This window comes from Anser brachyrhynchus, assembly GCF_964034855.1.
Source record: "Anser brachyrhynchus genome assembly, chromosome: 3".
Classification (NCBI taxonomy): Eukaryota; Metazoa; Chordata; class Aves; order Anseriformes; family Anatidae; genus Anser; species Anser brachyrhynchus.
This window is the reverse complement of record NC_137696.1, coordinates 7,006,273-7,024,269: the sequence shown is the minus strand read 5'-3', so window position 1 is coordinate 7,024,269 and position 17,997 is coordinate 7,006,273. Positions and strand designations below refer to the sequence as shown.

The window sequence follows — 17,997 nt, the reverse complement described above, 5'->3', positions numbered from 1 at the left end:
TATAATTTGGGACACTTCCAAAAGCAAAAGGAAAAAAATAAAAAGTACCAATCTGTTTTGTTTCCTGCCTTCCTCCAGCTTGGTATGTGCACAAGTAGTACTGAAAAAAAAATAAAATTATTTTTTATTTTTATCACCTTAGCCCTCCTGGGTTCAGTTGTTACGCTTACCAAAATCAGTGCCAAAACATGTCTGAAAGTAAACGATGTGACCGATTTCTTTTTCAGAAAGCCAGTCTGAAAATACTCCGCTTTCCTCACTAAGTGTGTAGTGATGCTGTGTATCTGCTGAAAAGCTCTGGTGTTTTTTGTTGTTTTGTTTTGTATTTTCAGAACTGTTTGGCTGGCAGCCACTTTCCCTGGCTGTGCTAGAAAGACTGATACACTTGCATGGATAAGTGGTCTTTCACTGGTTTTACATTATCTTCCAGATGCAGATGGGAAATTTAAAAAAGCTGATAATGTTTATGGTTACTTGCCTGTTTAGCTAATAACTGAAAGTTTAGTAATAATGCTAATAAATTCAGTCTCCATGCAAAGGGCTAGATTTATTGTCCGTACTCTTCTGTGTGCTCATGCTTTTCTGTAACTGCTGCTGGCACCAAGTTCTCCACACAGCTCCTCCACATACCTTGTGTTGCCCTGGAAAGGCTGTGATAATGTTTAGCCAACATCAGTCACCAAGAGTGAGATTTATTCGAAAAGTTGAGAAAAGGCTGGGAGTCTGGGGCCTGACCTCTATTTGCTTTCGCTATGAAGTTAATTTGGATGCTTCTTGTAGATTTGAGACTGGTGATCTCGCTGCACAACATTTCTATGGGTGATCTCTACATATAGTGCAAAGATTACTGGCCTTTGGGCAAATATGCAAACACACAGTGAAGAGGAAGTGGTCACAGGGTCTGCTTGTTTGGGTGGATCAATCGCTGCTACTGTAGAGAGGTTTGCAAATATAACTACCTGTGTGCATCACCCTTTTTTAAAACAGATTTTAAAATTGCCTTCCATTATGTGCTCTGAAATCTGCTGCTTTTCCCCATTACTGCAATAACAATTGCTTATGGTAAGTGCTGAAAAGTGTATCATTAGTTCTGTTCCTCCTCCATGGGAATTATTTGGCTTTTACCCTCATCAGAGGGATATAAGAACACTGTATTATAATAATAATGGCCTATTTATTCATCTCTAAAATGTAGTCCTCCTTTCTGTTTGGTTTATATTTTAAGGGGGGGAGGTTATTTAGAAAATAAGCAGAGGTTCTAAGGAGAAAATATTTGGTAGCAATATAGCTTAAATGGGTGTTTGTCTACCACAGGTAAAGCAACAGTTGGGAGGGGAAAAGCCTTGTAATGTTTTTGGGTCATTACTAACTGTTTGTTAGGATTTAACATAACATGCTTCTTGCAATAAGAAGCAGTGTGGCCATCAGGTCTAAGGAGGTGATTGTCCCCCTGTACTCGGCTCTGGTGAGGCCGCACCTCGAGTACTGTGTTCAGTTTTGGGCTCCTCACGACAAGAAGGACATTGAGGTGCTCGAGAGAGTCCAGAGAAGGGCAACGAAGCTGGTGAGGGGTCTGGAGAACAAGTCTTACGAGGAGCCGCTGAGGGAGCTGGGGTTGTTCAGCCTGGAGAAGACGAGGCTCAGAGGCGACCTTATCGCACTCTACAGGTACCTTAAAGGAGGCTGTAGCGAGGTGGGGGTTGGTCTATTCTCCCACGTGCCTGGTGACAGGACGAGGGGGAATGGGCTAAAGTTGCACCAGGGGAGGTTTAGGTTGGATGTTAGGAAGAATTTCTTTACTGAAAGGGTTGTTAGGCACTGGAATGGGCTGCCCAGGGAAGTGGTTGAGTCACCGTCCCTGGAGGTCTTTAAAAGACGTTTAGATGTAGCCCTTAGTGACATGGTTTAGTGTAGGACTTGTTAGTGTTAGGGCTGAGGTTGGACTCGGTGATCTTGGAGGTCTCTTCCAACCTAGACAATTCTGTGATTCTGTGATTCTGTGATTTACTCAGAGAAGTATCTGAATTTGGTGGAAATTAGACCAATGATAGTGTCCTGATTTTCATACGCTTGCAGTAATTCTGTATCATCTGGGTGAGGTCTTTATAACATTCTCAACTTTTTGCCTCTAAAGCTGTTGACAAGCATATACATCAGTTCCTTTCTTTGGAGCTAAAAGGTATGCATTCTCTGAGGGCACGTGCAATTTAGGAGTTCATCTGCTTCATAACAAGGATGTGACCAGCAAAGCTGTGTGCACTGTCTTCTGCCTGACACACCTCCTTTTCTCACGCAGCAGATGTGCTGCTGGCTGCTGGCACAGTGTCTCAAGGAAGTGCTTCCTTGGTACACTGCGACATTTATCCCAGAAAGCTGGGTGGCGATGTGAGAATGCAGGCCTTGAGATGTCCATCTTTGGGAGATTTGTTTTTCTCATAAGGATCAGCGTGCGTTGCACTGTCATAATTTTTTTTTAAACTTGGCAAGGATAATGTGAACACTGATGCTTGTTGTAGCTTGCAATATGTATCTTGTCACAAGCAGATGTTGCAGCAGAATAGATAATGGTGTTGGTCTGGCTGCTCTGAGTTGTCAAGCAGCAAATAAGTTATTTAATCTCTGTGCTTTGGAGTACCCCTTTAGTCCCCTGGACCCTCCCTAGCAAGGAAATTTCCTCCCTGCTTACCCACTTTGGCTCCTGGTCCCTGCCTCGTAGCTTGGTGCCTTTGAATCTGGCAGTAGATGCACTGTGTTGAAGTGCCACAAATAACAGATGTTGCTCTGGCTTAGGCTGCATGAATGTTGTCGTTTTGTTTCTAAATAGCATAATAAATAAGGTGTTTGCTGCTTAATTGAGTGCTTGGATAGATAGGCTGGGGGGGGGGGGGGGATCTGTGCAGGCACAGGGACAGCCCCTGCAGCAGCATGTGGCCGTCGGTGGCAGCAGATCAGACCTCTCTTTGCGAGAGCTTATTGCGGGTGGGAGTCACCGCAGCAGACTGAAACCTGGGGCATTCACCTGGCACCGGCATCCTACAGAAGCCACAGCCCGGCAGCTTGTCCATCGTTGAGATTCTCATAGGACTGAGGCAAAGCCCCGGGATCCTGTCCCGTGGCCTCAATGTGTTTTGCACCGCGTTGCTACTGAGAGCAGGTCTGGGGAATCTGCCATCCACACTGTTCTCCCTCCCCGAACAGCAGAGGCAATTTGACAGCACACCCTTTGGTTTTGTGTGCCAATATCCCTTGCGCAAACTTCCTTTGTCTGTGATGCTTGGCAGGCAGTATGATTTATCCTAGTTTAATGTGAGGTATTAAGCCTTTTGTGCAAATCTGACTGCGCCCTTTTGGATAGGACCGATGTTTTGTAAGAAGAAAGGTGACAAAGTAGAGATCATTATAAATGTTGCTGCCCATCCTGCTGTGTTCTAACTAAACACAATCTGCTGAAAGGCTGGATCCCTTTGGAGGGACATCATTCTCCAGTTGTCAACTGAAGCACTTTCTGAAAAACATTTTTTGTTTTAAAGTGCATTTAGATGGTCTTTAAAGAATTTTTAATGGTTGAACTAAAGCTGTGCAGTAGGCACTTCAGAATAGGGGAGTAAAATAGTATTTCTGAAAATCCAACAATAAGGCTACCAATTAGCTTTGTGGACATATATAGGTGCTTTACATCCAGAATTTCAGGGGGTTCCCCTCATTTTGAGCACCTAAATTTGCATGGCTAATCTCTTTTTCATACATGCCACTTCTGATTAAGTGTCCAGAACAAGTAACAGCAATAGATTGTGGAAAACAAACAAAATAGACAAAAAAGCTGGATTAAAAAATGCACACACACCCCAAAACAAACAAACAACAACAAAAAGAGCAAGCTGCTTCTGCAAGTGTTGGCACTAATTGCTTGGAAATAGTAGAAGGAAATTGTGTTGGATCGATAGACTCATCAATTATTTGTAAACAACCATAAGCAGTTGGTGCTGAGGAATCAGAGTATTTTTCTTTTTCTGTTATTTTTAAACACAGCAGAGGCATCTCTGTCTAGCCAGCAAAATAATTTTAAACTTCCACTAGATGTACTAGGGGGGGAAAATTTCACAGGAACCCCTGAGTACTGCTTGTATACTAAAGGTTAGCAGGTTATTTCAATAACGTGTATTAAATTCATATTATGTATTTGTTATGGGAGTTGAAGTAAGTGTGGGGGGTTCTCCTGAAACTGGCCTCTCAGAGGTTCTTGGGATCAGCTCTGCCCATTGGCTGTCTTAATAGCTCAGTAAATGCTAATTGTACAAGCTTTTTGTTTTGCCACAAAATGATCAATCGGGTTCAGTGCCCAAGTGAGCTGCGAAGCAGGCTGGGAACTTCGGGAGAATTGTTTTGCTGATCAGAGGTTACCTGCAGGTTACAGTGAATCTGTTTTTATTGGAAAGCTGCAAACCCCCTCTGCGCTCCTGTGCCTCTGAATGGACCCCCAGCCTCAGCGGGGACATCTGTGAGCGTGAGGGCCGGGTAGAACTGGAGTCCTTGGGAACAAGTTGTCACTTACCATTATCACAACTGGGGTCAGCAAAGTTAAATAAGGAAATGAAAGAGGGAGAAACGCCTGATACTTTAGGCATGCTGGCTGCTAACATTAAGCAGAGCAGCTCTGCAAAAGTGTTTGGTAGTTGGCCTTGCTGGATTTCAGACCAGGCACTGAAAATGTGTTTATTGCCTGAAGTAGGATGTTTTTGGAGAAAGATGAAACCCCTGTACCTGTTGAGGACACTAAACAAGAGTTTTGCTATGATGACTGTAATCGGGCTACGATTTGAATGCATGCCTTCTAGCTCCAAACTTCTGGGCTAGTTGTCGGCTGCATTTACTCCTGTTTTACCTTCTGCAGTCTAGAGATGACAACTTTGGATTTTTGCCTTTGTGCCACCATTAGTAAATACAGACATCTAAAACGCTTTATATCCTGTATAGTAGTTCAACAGAGTATTTAAGCAAAAGGAATTAGAAAATCTTTGAGTTTATATCATTAAAAAACAAATCAACAGTCTAAAACCATTTTTGTTCATGTTGTTTAGCTTGAAAGATGACACTAAGAACTTCCTAGTACTTGATACAGTTCAGGGAAAAAGGTCTAGGAAGACAGATTACATTCTAGAAACTGTGGAAATAATCACGTAACTAGGTTGTTTTTAAAAATTGTTTACAAGCAGGCGGTTCCAAAACTTGCTTCTAAATTGTTAGCTTGCAGCATTATTATACATGATAGTAAAATAAATGGAGCTGATTTGGATTTAGATTTGGTGCTTTATAATAGATGAGCTGCCTGTTGCTAAAACGTTGAAGCAGGAAGGTTTTTTGAGGTCTTGAAAAATAAAACTGTAAGGGAGAAGTTATAAGGAAAATCTGTTAACAGCTAGTACTTGCTGTGCCATTGACACTTGGAAAAAAATATATTTATTTTTGTCTAATGTTTTTATAGCAATTATATTCTGAAGTACTATTCTGTTCTCTGAAAAGGAGGGATGTCAGGTGAGCAGTACGGCCAGCACGAAGGAAACTGGAGGGTGGCACAGAAGGACTTGGTTACATCTCGCTGCAGCAGAGACAGAGAGGTGTCTGGGCAGGATGAGCGGCATGGGGACTTACCAGTCAAGAGAGCATCAGCTGTAGGAGGGGAGGTTTAAGTTGGCTTGTTGAGCTGAGGCTTTGCAGCGCTGGACATAACACATTGCAGGGGTATCTGATCAAAGAGAGCTGATGTGCCAGAAATCCTGTTGGGACTGACCCAGATAGGGTTCCCAGTTTGTGCAGCTGCCACTCATGGAACTCGCATACCCGTCAAGCGGATGGCACTTAGATATGAAATAGATCTTTGTGTTAAGGAGGAGGTTGTATCCCCATCTTGTGTCAAAAGCTCATGTCTGTTTCTGTGCAGAAGAAACCTGTTCCCCAATGCTTCTGTTGCTGAACAGGAAAATCAAACAGATGTGTAAATCTCACTGTAAAGCAGATAAATCTTTAGACTGACTGATTCCAAATAGGTTCAACAGGATCAACCCACTACTGTGTTAATGGGTGGAATTTAATAATATGAAGAAGTCTTGGAAAAGGGAAGCTGCTGTCCAAATAAAACTCTTGTGCATTAGGCAAGGGGAGGAAAAAAAAAATAAGCAGTAACAAACTTCTCATCCAGAAAAGTTATTCCATGAGATTTTTAGGTTATAAACACCAGGAGCTAATTTCTGGGATCCTCACACAATCGAAACGTGTGTGTGCATGTAAGGCTATTTGTCTGATCCCAGCTCCGAATTTATAGCAAATGAAATTGAGATGCATCTTCTGTGAAAGTATTTCCATTACTGAACCTCTGCTGTTCTTAAATTCCCTGCCTCCAACAGGGAATTCTGTGAGAGCAAGACGTGGGTGACAGGGGGAAATGTGGAGAAATGTGTAAGTAAAAGAGCAGAGACACTTTCCAGGCCCCCTTCAGAAAACTTAATTTTGTCTGGTATACTTTGACCTTTTGAAACAAAAACATTTTCTAGTACTCATAGGGTGAAAGGGATTTTGGTTGCCATATCATGAAAGCACAGGGACAATGTTACAAACTTTGGATGCCACTGAAAATTGGTGATAGTTTCCCTTTGGTAAATCCATCAGGGGAAATATCAGCCCCTCGTGCACTATGTCATACTGAATGGCTTGTGGCTTTGCTCCTAGCAAGCTGTCTCTCTTCAGGCAGGGACTAAACCAGTAGTTTTGGCCTTGCAGCACTTGCCTCAGTCAGCAAAGTAACTAAGGCCCTGACTCTGGAAGAAATCAAGATCCTGAATGATCCCTTGAGTCTGGGCCAACTTGTCTGCGATGCAAATTGAGGTTGCTCATCTGATGGGAGTGTGGTAGATTTTGGAGTGAAAATACTGGTTGGCTTACTAAAATGTCTGAACATCCCTCGGAAATGACACTTACAGTTACTAGCTTGGCCAAACTTATTTACAGTAGGCTGTTTGCTATAGAAGTACCCTGAAAAATCTCTCTAAGCACTTTGCAAGTAAATTTTATCTTTGTTGTATCATCAGAAAATGCTGTGTAAGAGAATACTTGCACCTGCTGTATCTCCCATAATTATCCTGAACTCAGCACTGGATTTTGTGTTCCTATTTTTAAAAACCATCTTGCTAAATAGATGTAGAGAATGTTCCCTTTGGAAGAGTGAGTGAACAGCAGTGCAGCGTTAGGGAGGCACTGTGAACTTGGCCTGCCTTATATCAGCTGAGAGAGTGAAACGAGGAAGATAAGAGAACAGAATAAATGAGTATGTTTTACATGCAGGATACTGGTTTGCAAATCTGGCAATGCCAGAGAAAAAACCTTTCATGTATTACAAGGCACCTGAGAGTTGGAAACTTTTTTGTAAGGAATATAGCTCGTCTTCCCTTTATGACAGAGTAGTTAACCGAAGGAAAATAGCATTGGCTTGCAAGCATTTGAAAATGAATGTCTTTACAAAAATAGACAGCAAAACACCAGTATTCTGCATCTTGATTGCTAGGTTTTGGATGTGTTTAACGAAGCTGGCAGCCTTGTGTGAAAAAAGAGCCAAGTAGTTGGTCACAGCTTTGGAGAAGGCAGAGAAAACAAAGAGAAGAAGGATACACAGAGCTCCCATTTGAACACACTGTGGCTAGGCTGAGTTTGCAAACCTTTGGGCCACATCCTACACTTTGTCAGGGTTACGCTCAGCAGAGTTACACTCAGACGGTAACGGTAGGGCTGTGAGAAGTTCCCTGTCCGTTCTTTGCCTGCCTTGTCAGTCCGACAGCCAGCTGGGGACTGCATCGGTCCATGGTTCAATTTAGCACGGGTTTTGCACGGCCAGCAGTGAGAGCACCTGCTGGCTGCCAAAGCAGGAAGGCCGTCAGTAGCAGTGGAGGCTGTGCTGGCTACTTGCAGGAAGATGCTTCATGTTGCAGGGAAATGCCCACTGCAAACCCCTCCAACAGCTACTTTGCAGTAGCTCTATGGTTCAACACAAAGCCTGCAAGCTGTCTGGGCAACAGGATGAGTGTGTTTGAGCAATGAGACAGGGCAAAAAGCTAACTTAGTGCTTTTAAAAATACATTTCCAGTAAGTACAGTAGGGCTTGTCTACGCTTAAATTTGTATGGTTTAATTAAACCGATTGTTTAAAATCCATTAATATCTGAGCGCATTCAGTTTGTGCTGCTTTGTAAGGGTTTAGCATGCCCTGTAAACTACAGAGCTTATTTAATTTAATTGAAGAATTTGCTGTATGTGATTGGTTTAAGAGTCCAAACTGTGAAGCAAGCAACCAGTGTTTCATGTTCTTTTATGCAGTATGTGTAAGTCTTCCATTTTGGTGAGAAGGCTTATTCTCACTTATTCTCTGTCTTGATCCTTGAGGCTTTTTTTTTTTTTTTTTTTATACACATTTGGCCTTTGAGAACCCAGCAAAGACATTAGACTGAAATTCCCAGGAAGAAGGAATTGCTTATGTATGTTTTACTCTATGTAGTTTGTGCACTTATAAGGCAAAGCAATTTACATGTCAGCAATTTCTCCTCCAACATGAGACCGGCTGCAACATTGCAGATATCCGCTGCTGGGTGGCGAAAAGTTGATGATAGCAGAAAGGACACAAACTTACATATATAAAATATATAGTTATATTTATTTAAAAAAAAAAAATAAGGACCAGCTCCATAACCTGAACTTTTTTTAAAGAGAGTGAAGCAATAACAAATCTATATTATACAAAACTCCTCCAAAAGGATATTAACTTAAAAAACAACAACAACAACAAAATTAATGGGAAAGAAATGTAGATTAATGCTAAGATTTAGGAGTGTGAATCCCTATAAGAGAAATGTTTAGACAGAACAAGAAACTTTTAGCTGCAATGAATACTATTGCTTCCTTAAGAACAAATAAAGATAAAGTGAAAAAGAATTTAAGACAGCCCTCATTGTTTATGGATCTTCACGAAGGAGGCATTTGTATATGTAATGCGTGTTTTTGCCTGTTTGTCTTAACACATTCAGGTACCCAATGTTAATTAACAAAGGTACATGGTATTTGGTACTTCAGAGTGGCAGCTGCACCACAGGATATGCTGCACCCAACAGTTGTGCAGTAGAGTAGGTGAAGTGTCCAAGCAGGAGTAGTAGAAATTAACAGCATCTAGGTACACGAGTGACAAGAGCAGAATCATTTTACACAGGTATCAGTGTATAGATGAAGAACATATCTTCATCTTACCTAGATGAATGGGCTAATTTGGCTGAAGTCTATTATTTGCCTTTGCTTGTTATGTTTAATGAGCATTTCAGGAGGGACATAGGAAAGTAGCTGTGACAAATATCTCTCTTTATTTTCCAAAATGATCTAGGGCAAGTTCCAGACCTGGGTTAGTCTGCCACTGCCACCAAAACAAGTATCCCTTTTCTTGTGGTTAAAGAAAATCATGAACAAAGCTACATTGCTGGAGGTGTGAGCATGAAGTGAAGAAGGCGCCTTTCACTGCTTGCAAAAGGGGCTCCACATTTCTCTTCCACACAAGGTAACTCTGTACCCAGGCGGTCTCGGTACACGCAGGACTTGGAGCAGACCTCAGCCTAGATCCTGGAATGCAGAAAACAGCTGTTTTGCCTATAAATAAACCAAGAGGCTCTTCTCATATGAGGCCTTTTTTTTTTTTTTTTTTTTTAACAGATATGCCGTAGAAATGAAGTGTCACTTTAACTGTTGGTGTTTGAAGTTGAGTATGTGGTAGTAGCAGGATTCACATTCTAATCTGTGAAAGTCACTGTGATCAGGTTTCAGCCTTATCGCCTTGGTATCATATTTCAGTGAAACCACTTGTACTGCAAGAGTTAAAGCTGTCAGCCTTTCTGTTTCCAGTCTCCAGAGTGCCAGAGGTTTATATTTTGGGTAGAGCACAGAACTCCACTGGATTTAGTAGAAAACATCTCCATGCACCAGTGATTGTTTTGTTTGTTTGTTTAAATCACATACTAAATTATGCAAAATATTTTAAGCATTTGACAAAGATTTTTACTTGTGGGAGAGGAAGCCTGCTTGATCTCCTGGACTCCTGTTTTGTTTTTCTGTTTTTTTTCTTTTTTTTTGGTTGAATCTGCAGAGCAGCAGCAGTAGGAATGACACTGGCCTTGGCAGTGGGCTTAGACCCTGGTGACAGCTTCTCAAAGCGGCCAGCTGGCTCAGCTGCTTCTGTTCAGCCCTGGGCCACTCTCATCTACTGGCCCTAGGTAACTGTGGCAGAGGTGGTAACAATTAAGTGATGGGAATGCCTTACACTATGGGCCACTGTGGCACTAAATGGGGAAAACTTGTTGGGCATCTGATCAGCCCCCAGAAGTTCTAACACCTGTTCAATGGGCACAAATCGAGTAGTTTTATTAGCCCCCAATTAAAGGGCTTCCACTTGCCATTGCACTCAGCTCCAATCACTTATTATTGGACACGTACCAGCCCACATTTGGCTATAGTCACGCTAGTGGAAAACTAGCAGTTTTCCTCATGTCAGAACAAAAGCTCTCAGTTGCAAGGATGATTTTCCTTTACGAAGTCTAGTTTTTGTACCAGCCTTGCTGAATCTCAGCAAGCTGGGACAAGAGCAGAGCCAGCAAACTTACTGACAGTGTTCGATCTGCCCAGTATGAGAACAGCCCAAGCCTCCCTTTCCCCAGCAGCGTGGAGCAGTTTCCACAGCCCTGGGCTTGCAGCGACTGCTGTTGGAGAGAGATGGGCAGCAGCCAGATCCCAGCAGAATGATCTTCCTTAAACACTTCTGGTTGCTTTTTAAGGGGCTGGCTAGGGGCCACCGTTTGAGTTTGTCATCTCTGATTGCTTGGGCTGGAGGGAGGGCAGAAGCTTTTAACCCTGATCCTTTCTGTCTGTCCCTTTTCCTGAATGGCAGCTGGAGCAATTGGAGATTAAAGAGAGAGCAGCTTCTTTTAAAGGAACCTGTTACCCAGTTTTGGAGGTGAACCACATCTCCTTTCTTGAAAGGAGCTCTGTTACCTGTTCAATCTTTCTCTCTCTGCCATCAGCTTGAAGTGTAAATGCCCTAGCTTCTGAACAGGACTGTCAGTCCCAAAAATAAAAGGGAAAACCATTGAATTATGTTTAGCAGGCCGTGGCATCCTTGTATTTGCTTTGTGGTTTATGAGATTTGGCATTCGCTTGGAAAAAAATTTGGGACTGCAATCCAGCTCTTCCTTCTCAGGAAAAAAAAAAGGAAGAAAGAAAAAACCTGAAGCCCAGGTTGGTATCCTCTCCCAGTTAGGTAACTGGAGAAGCTGGGAACTTGAGTCCCCACTTGATGGCTTTTTTTTCCTCTCTCTCTCTTTAAATTAAAACCAAACAAAACTATCCAAAATCCAGTAACATAACCTTAGTGGCTGTTCAGCTAACAAAGGTTGGCAGTGACAGTCATGCAGCAAGCGCTGTAGGAAGCAGCCCCTCCTGTTGCCTCTGAGGCTGGAGCCAGCAGGCACGTCCGAGTCCCATGCCATACAGGCAGCCTTAGCTAGGTTTTAGGTTTGAATTTTAATACCTTGAAAAGATTTCTTTCAGCTTTTTTCTCGGCTTAGTCAATCAAGTAGTTTTCAGAAAGCATATTACATGCTAGCAGCCCTATTTTTAGGGGCATGATTTCTATTTGTTAATGAAATATTTAGCCCATTATTTCTCTAACAAAAGAACATGCACACACACCCATTCTCTGATATGCCCCCTCTGTCAGAAACATTAATAAAAGTACTCTTCTAATTGCAGCTCTTCTGCATTGGCTAAAAGGGTTTTTCAAATAGTAATCTCCTTCCAAGAGGGAGAGAAAAAAATGGGCCAAATTTCTCGCAGCCCATTTTGCCATGGGGGGGAATTGCTCAGTGTCCTACAGCTGGGTCCAGCCAGACCTCTCTCCGAGACAAGTTCCCTGAGCAGACCCTCTGCTGAGGCCAGCAGCTGCTGCCTTTCTTGTTTGTTATTGAGAGGATATTAAATGTTCTCCTGCTGGTCCCTGAGCAGAATGTATGCGTAGCCAAACAGTAACTGAGGATGGTAGCTGAGGGGGTGAATGGATGCTCTATTAATAAGGGTAATAGGCATCTGCAGGCCTCTGGGGAAACTTGCCAAAACCTTTTTCTAGTAACCGTGGAGATTATCTGGAAATCAATAATAAAGGCGGTAACCAGGGGAAGGAAAAATACATCTTCAAGGGATGTCAAATTCTGTAAGTGCTCTATGAGAGCAATCATGGTAGGATTTAGTGTAATTGTAAAGCAAATCAGATTGAGGAAAATTGTTTTCAAAGGGACCCTTAGCTGACAACAAGGACCATATGTTCCTTCTTATCTTTACAGAAATATCCTACTTTTTAGTGTATTAACCTATGTGAGTAGTTGTCACAGTCTTGATTTTTAGCATCAACAAATTTTTTATGTAGTAAAAAGAATAAATGACTCTGAGTACACTTTATCAATCTTTGTGATTTTAACTGTATTTCACCTATGCTAGTCTGTAGTGTGTGTCGTTTTATTAATCTGTAGCATACAGCAACATTGGGATAAATTTCCTGAAGTCAATGGAACTCTATCCTTTAATGCCAGAAGTGATTTTGGCTCATCATCTGTTGCTCTGTGTTCTTCCTAGCAGATGGTCTGTAGTAATGATGTAATCTCTTCTCATGACACTTCAAAATGCTAGGATGGTTTGTGTGTTTAACACTTTATCCTTCCAGAAAAGCGTTAATTGCTATTAATACTGAAATCTTATTTTGTCTGCGGTGCTGTTCAAATCAGGAATATCAGCTGTTGAACAGAGTTGTTTAACTATGTAATTTAACACTGTATGTGAAAAAGAAATCAACACTTCTGAAGTACTGCTCAGATTCTGTTTCACTTCTAGGGGCAGGATTTTTACTGACTTTTTGTTGTGTCTAGGAACACTGGCCTTGAGGCTCCCATGTGCTTAGATACAAAGCATGAAAAATATAGGAAATCTTTCTACATCCTAGACATTTAGCTAGTGACCTAAAAGGCGTGTAGGTGGCCTAGTGAATGTCTGCTTCCATAGAGCCAGTGGGAGCATTGGCCCCAGAGCTGCTTTGTAAAAAGTTGGACTTTTTGTTTTGAGTGTGGTAGGTGTCTGCATACTGTCAAAAATCTGCCAGTTGATCTCACTTGTAAGGGACAGAGTGTTCTGTTAAGCTTTTTCTTTTGTTTTATTCCTGACCTTGTTCTTAAGCTGTTGTGTGATATAGGGCAACTCAAGATCAGGTCTAAAAAAGAAATAAGCAATTGGAAGTTTGAATACAAGCTGCCATCTTCTAGCTCTGGAGACTTCCCAGACTCGTGCCATTAGCACTCTCTCCTTCCTTTTTCTTTTTCCTCCCTCTCTAAGTAGATCTAATCTAAGACAAATGTCTGGTTAGCAGAGAACGGGTCTTTTACACATCCGTGTCACATTTTATCTCATTTTTCCCTTTTTTTTTTCCCCTTCCTATCTTTGTTTTAAAAAAGTGTTTATTTTTAAACTGTATGTCTTTAGGACTAGGTTAACAGATCCACAGTTGTCCGAATCATGTTTTCCTTCACTTCTTAAATACAGATGTGTTATTTGCAGCTATCTTTGCAGTTATCTTATCGCATGATATTATCCACCAATTATTTTCAGTGTTTACTCCTGGATCTGCCACTTCAAAAGGCAGTTCTTCCTAGAAATCTGGGATGGAGATTGCTTAGCACTTCTCATTTAAAAGCATTGAGATTTTTAGGTTTTGCTCCTCCTCTGGAAGTGGTGATTTTTGCATGTATTCTCACTCTCCTGAAACATTCTGAACTTTGTCCCACTTGCCACCATTTTTAATGAAGAAAGTCGTGTTATTTCAAGGTCATATCTTAATTTTGAAACTTGTTTATCTTATCTTTATTTTCATTGTTTATCTTTGATCTCCACCTTTCCTTATTACCCCCTGGTTTCAATTCTACTTTCCCTGAGTTGGTTTATTAAAAGCGTGGAGAACTTGTTTCTATCTTTTTTTTTAGTGTGCTTTGTAAGATCTAATTCAACTTTACTATTGAAAAGTCTTTTATTATTGCACTTCATTATCACTTTAAAAAGTAAGTGGTCAGTGTATCTTTTTGCCTCCTGAATACCTAATATTTATTGCTTTCAACATGGCAATTTGTTCAGACTTTCCTACACTTTTATCCTCTTCTTGATGATAAAAGCTTGAGATGGTTGGATGTTTACATTCAAGGAAATTCCAAGCTTGCTACTTCTGATTGGAGAAATTCTGTCTTGTAAACGTTAGGTGCTTTGATTTCCTTCTTGACTGTAGAACTGTAAGCGATGCATCCTGCATTTTGTCTGTTCAGACTCCTGTAACTTTACGTTTAAACACCTACATTGTACATAGGTCTTTGAAGCCAGACAACTGGACAGAAATTTACTAATGCAGTTTTACAAGCATAGAAGTGTACCTAGAAGAGTTTGATATAAGATGCTGCTGACCTAAAGGACCTTTTTTTTATATCCTAAAAGAAGCCTTAAAAATGTGTATTTGTCTACTGAGAGCGATATTGCAATAAGGAGACCTGCGGATATGTTTTGAATCTGAATTTTGGTATTTACCTAATATCAGAAGTTTTAATAAAATGCTATTAATTGTTGATTAATAATTGTTAATGATAATGATAATTGTTATGATATAATGATATAATATAAAATATAAAAATATAATAGATATATTAGAAATAAAAGATATAATATAAAAATATGATATAATGATAATGATAATTGTTGTTGTATAAGTTGATTAAGAGGTACTGTTCCTAATTCCTTTTCTTTTTTCCTGGAATTAGTTATACTGCAGGGAGTATTTATACATTTTTTCCTGTCTGAATCAGAAGGAAAGAAACGGTGTTTGGAATAATAGATAAGTCTATTAAAATACATTATACTCTGCCTGTAAGGCTTATTTGTAATAAGAATGTAGCCATTTCTGTCTTAATTGCTTACTTAAAAACTCTTGGGAACTATTTTTATACTAATGCACTTCCCACCATGGCTTCAGGCTTAGTGGTCATGAGGTTCTTCTGTTGTGTAAATACAATTAATCATGATAATTTTGTCATATGCAAACCTTTCCCATGCAGCAATGATAATTTGGGTTAAGATTCCAGAAACATCAGTTCATTTGGCACCTTTTCTGGACACAAGTGAACAGGAGCCCACTGCTGCTCAGGCAGCTGGCAGGAGCAGTCCCACAGAAATACAAGACCTTTTGAGCTATCTTATTTAAGGAGGCACAACGTGGATGATGAACCGCTGAAGGCTGTGCAAAACACTCTCTTTCCTCTGCTGAAGTGCTCCTTTCCTTGTGCTAGCTAATATTATTCCTACAGTGCTTACTTGAAAAGTAAGGTATTTTTTACTACTCCGCTTCAGCATTTTCAGGTCTAAAAAATGGCTGCTTCCCTTGTGTGTTAATCCTAACACTTCTTTTGCAAGCATTACTGCTGTCATTGCTTTTTTTTAATATGGGTGACCCTATAACACAAACCATTGGAAGGGACGTGAAAATTGTCACACATTTTTGTTCTGCATTTCTGAAGCAATGTTGAACAGTCTTTGTCAGAATCAAAACTTACAAGCATTTTTTTTTATTTTTTCGGCTCCTCAGGAAACTGCTTGTTGTCACTTCTTTCATGTATGAAGTTATGTCTGTAAAGTGAGATGGACCAGAAAATCAAACTATGAAGACATCCCCAATGCAAGATAGTGCTTAGCAGGTATAATACAGATGGTTTTTTTCATATTTCTGGCAACGTTTTGTGCAGTAGATTGTGAAAACCCATATAAATGTGGTAGATAGGTGAACTCACCTGGAAAAGCCACTTAAATTCTATACAATCTTTTTTTTTTTTGTTAATTTTCTTATAGAGGAGTAGGTCTAAAGGAATAGGTTTAAATGAGGACTCCTCCCTACCTCCTCTGACTCTTACTGTTTTTATGTCTAATTGTGCTATATCTAATTGTGAAATATCACAAGTGAGAAGTGAATTGGGTATGCATTTCTTGCGCTTATAAATATGTAGGTAGTATGAAAACACATGATGTAGTTTCCTTCTGGGTCTGCAAAACAAAAGCTTTAGAGCATCTGCATTGATAGAAAACTGATGGAGCTTTCACATGATGCCATGTATTTCCTTGTATTATGTGTGGACAGCTGCAAAGATGGCAAAAATCGAAGCCATTCTTACCTTGTTCCATGGGAAGTTACAAGTAGAACCAATGTTCACTCCCAGGGGTGATAATTACTCAGAAATCCTCTACTGTAGAGGAGTCTGATATTTATGATACATCTACTTGCTCTGTGTTGACATAAAAATTGATAGAACCACTAGCAAGGTATAACAGTGTGCTGGTAGAACACATTGCATCCTTCTTTTTTTTCTATAGCTTTGCCATATAGGTTTGCCATTTAAAGCTATGGAGAGGAGTGAAAGGTTATTGTAATCACAGTGTAGAACCAGGCATAATGTGCTATCCTCCTGTATGCTGCAAGAAATGCAACTAGACTGAGGATGGAAACTGGAAGTAACATCAGGTATTCCTGTTGGTTAAAACCCTTCAATGATGATTCATGGTGTGTTGCAAAGCACTGATGCAACACTATGGTATTACTCTAGTGACTCCTTTGATTCTGATAACCCCATAACAGCATGTGTGGAAATAACAGTAGTCCAGTGTTTATTTAGGTTAAATGCATCATGGTTTTGTGGCAGATGTGAAGCTTTCTGGACAAAACTTGCTGTCTAATGTGTAATATTTTTATAGTGTCATTTGGTCTTTATGGTGTGACCAGTTCTAGAGAGGTTGCTTTCGTGAGTTTGTTTTAATTTGTAATGAAAGTTATTTACAAAGTATTTTACTGACTTCACCAATAGAAAATTACCTCTGCAGAAAGTATACATTAAGGGAACATGAGAGGTGAATTGGATTTCATTATTATTACTCTGCTGAAAATCTTTATTGATCTTCTACTATTTGTTTTAATTGAAGCAAACTATGCACTTTCTGATCATAGGAATCCCAGGAAAAAGAAATTTACTTGAAAATCCAAATGAGAGAAAGGTAAAACCAGAGTTTTTGCTATTAGACTGATTGTAATCAAACTGTGGTTGGTAAATACTCTGTTTTTCTGAATAATAACAAGCAGAGATGGGCACTGATGTTCTTCTTGTGCTACATTTGAGGAATGTGATTCTGTTCATTTAAAATGCTGTTGCTGACTTCTGCTGGTACAAGCTGAGATTCATAGAAGCTTTGTAAGACTAAGGTAAGGTGAGGATGTTAGTCATCAAAAACAATGCTGTATAAAAATTCAACTTCTTAATTCTGCTTGTGCTACATTTTATATTTCGCTTCTGTGGGCCTTCTTAATCTGTTGTAAAAATCTTAATGTTCCCCTCATAATCTTCAAAAATAAGAGTTATTTTTCCCCTTTGCTTTTATACCGGTCATGTGTTGATGTAGAAAGGTGCTGATTTTTCTGAAAACAAGAACAATTGGTGAGGGACTGGAGAAGAGAAGGGAGAAGGAAGGAGGGAGGCCTGTACTTTGAACTTTGTTTTCTCTTACAGACCAGTTTCAGGAGACCTTTGGCCCCATTCTCTAATGCTTTGGGCATTAGATAGGCATTTGTGCTTATGTGGCTGTATGTAATGTCCAGTCATAATAGAGGTATTTTAAACATTTGGGTTACCTAGAGGGGGAATTCACCCCTCTTGTGGGCTTTTTTTTTTTTTTTTTTTTTCCCCCAGTTAAACTATAGTGTAGTATCTCAAGAATTCAGAAAGGATGCTTACAGTGCTACAGTGCAGAGATCATGTCAAGGGCATGATGAAATGAGTACAGTTGCATCCACACCCATTCCTGGGAAGCA

At 40.3% G+C, this 17,997-nt stretch overlaps 1 protein-coding gene across 20 annotated transcripts in view; it reads left to right on the top strand.

The window, feature by feature from the left end:
* LOC308193339 (uncharacterized protein) overlaps positions 1 to 17,997 on the top strand; it is an 84,471-nt gene that overhangs the window by 50,095 nt on the left and 16,379 nt on the right. For 17 of the 20 annotated variants that reach the window (XR_013949547.1, XR_013949548.1, XR_013949549.1 and 14 more), the window contains 3 exons: positions 9,412 to 9,582; positions 15,733 to 15,837; positions 17,140 to 17,186. The gene's annotated coding sequence lies outside the window, so the exon portion shown is untranslated. Of the gene's footprint in view, positions 1 to 1,649; positions 1,669 to 9,411; positions 9,583 to 15,732; positions 15,842 to 16,511; positions 16,660 to 17,139; positions 17,187 to 17,271; positions 17,392 to 17,997 lie in introns of those variants that run through there. The other 3 variants (XM_080587932.1, XM_080587933.1, XM_080587934.1) reach the window with 3 other exon arrangements.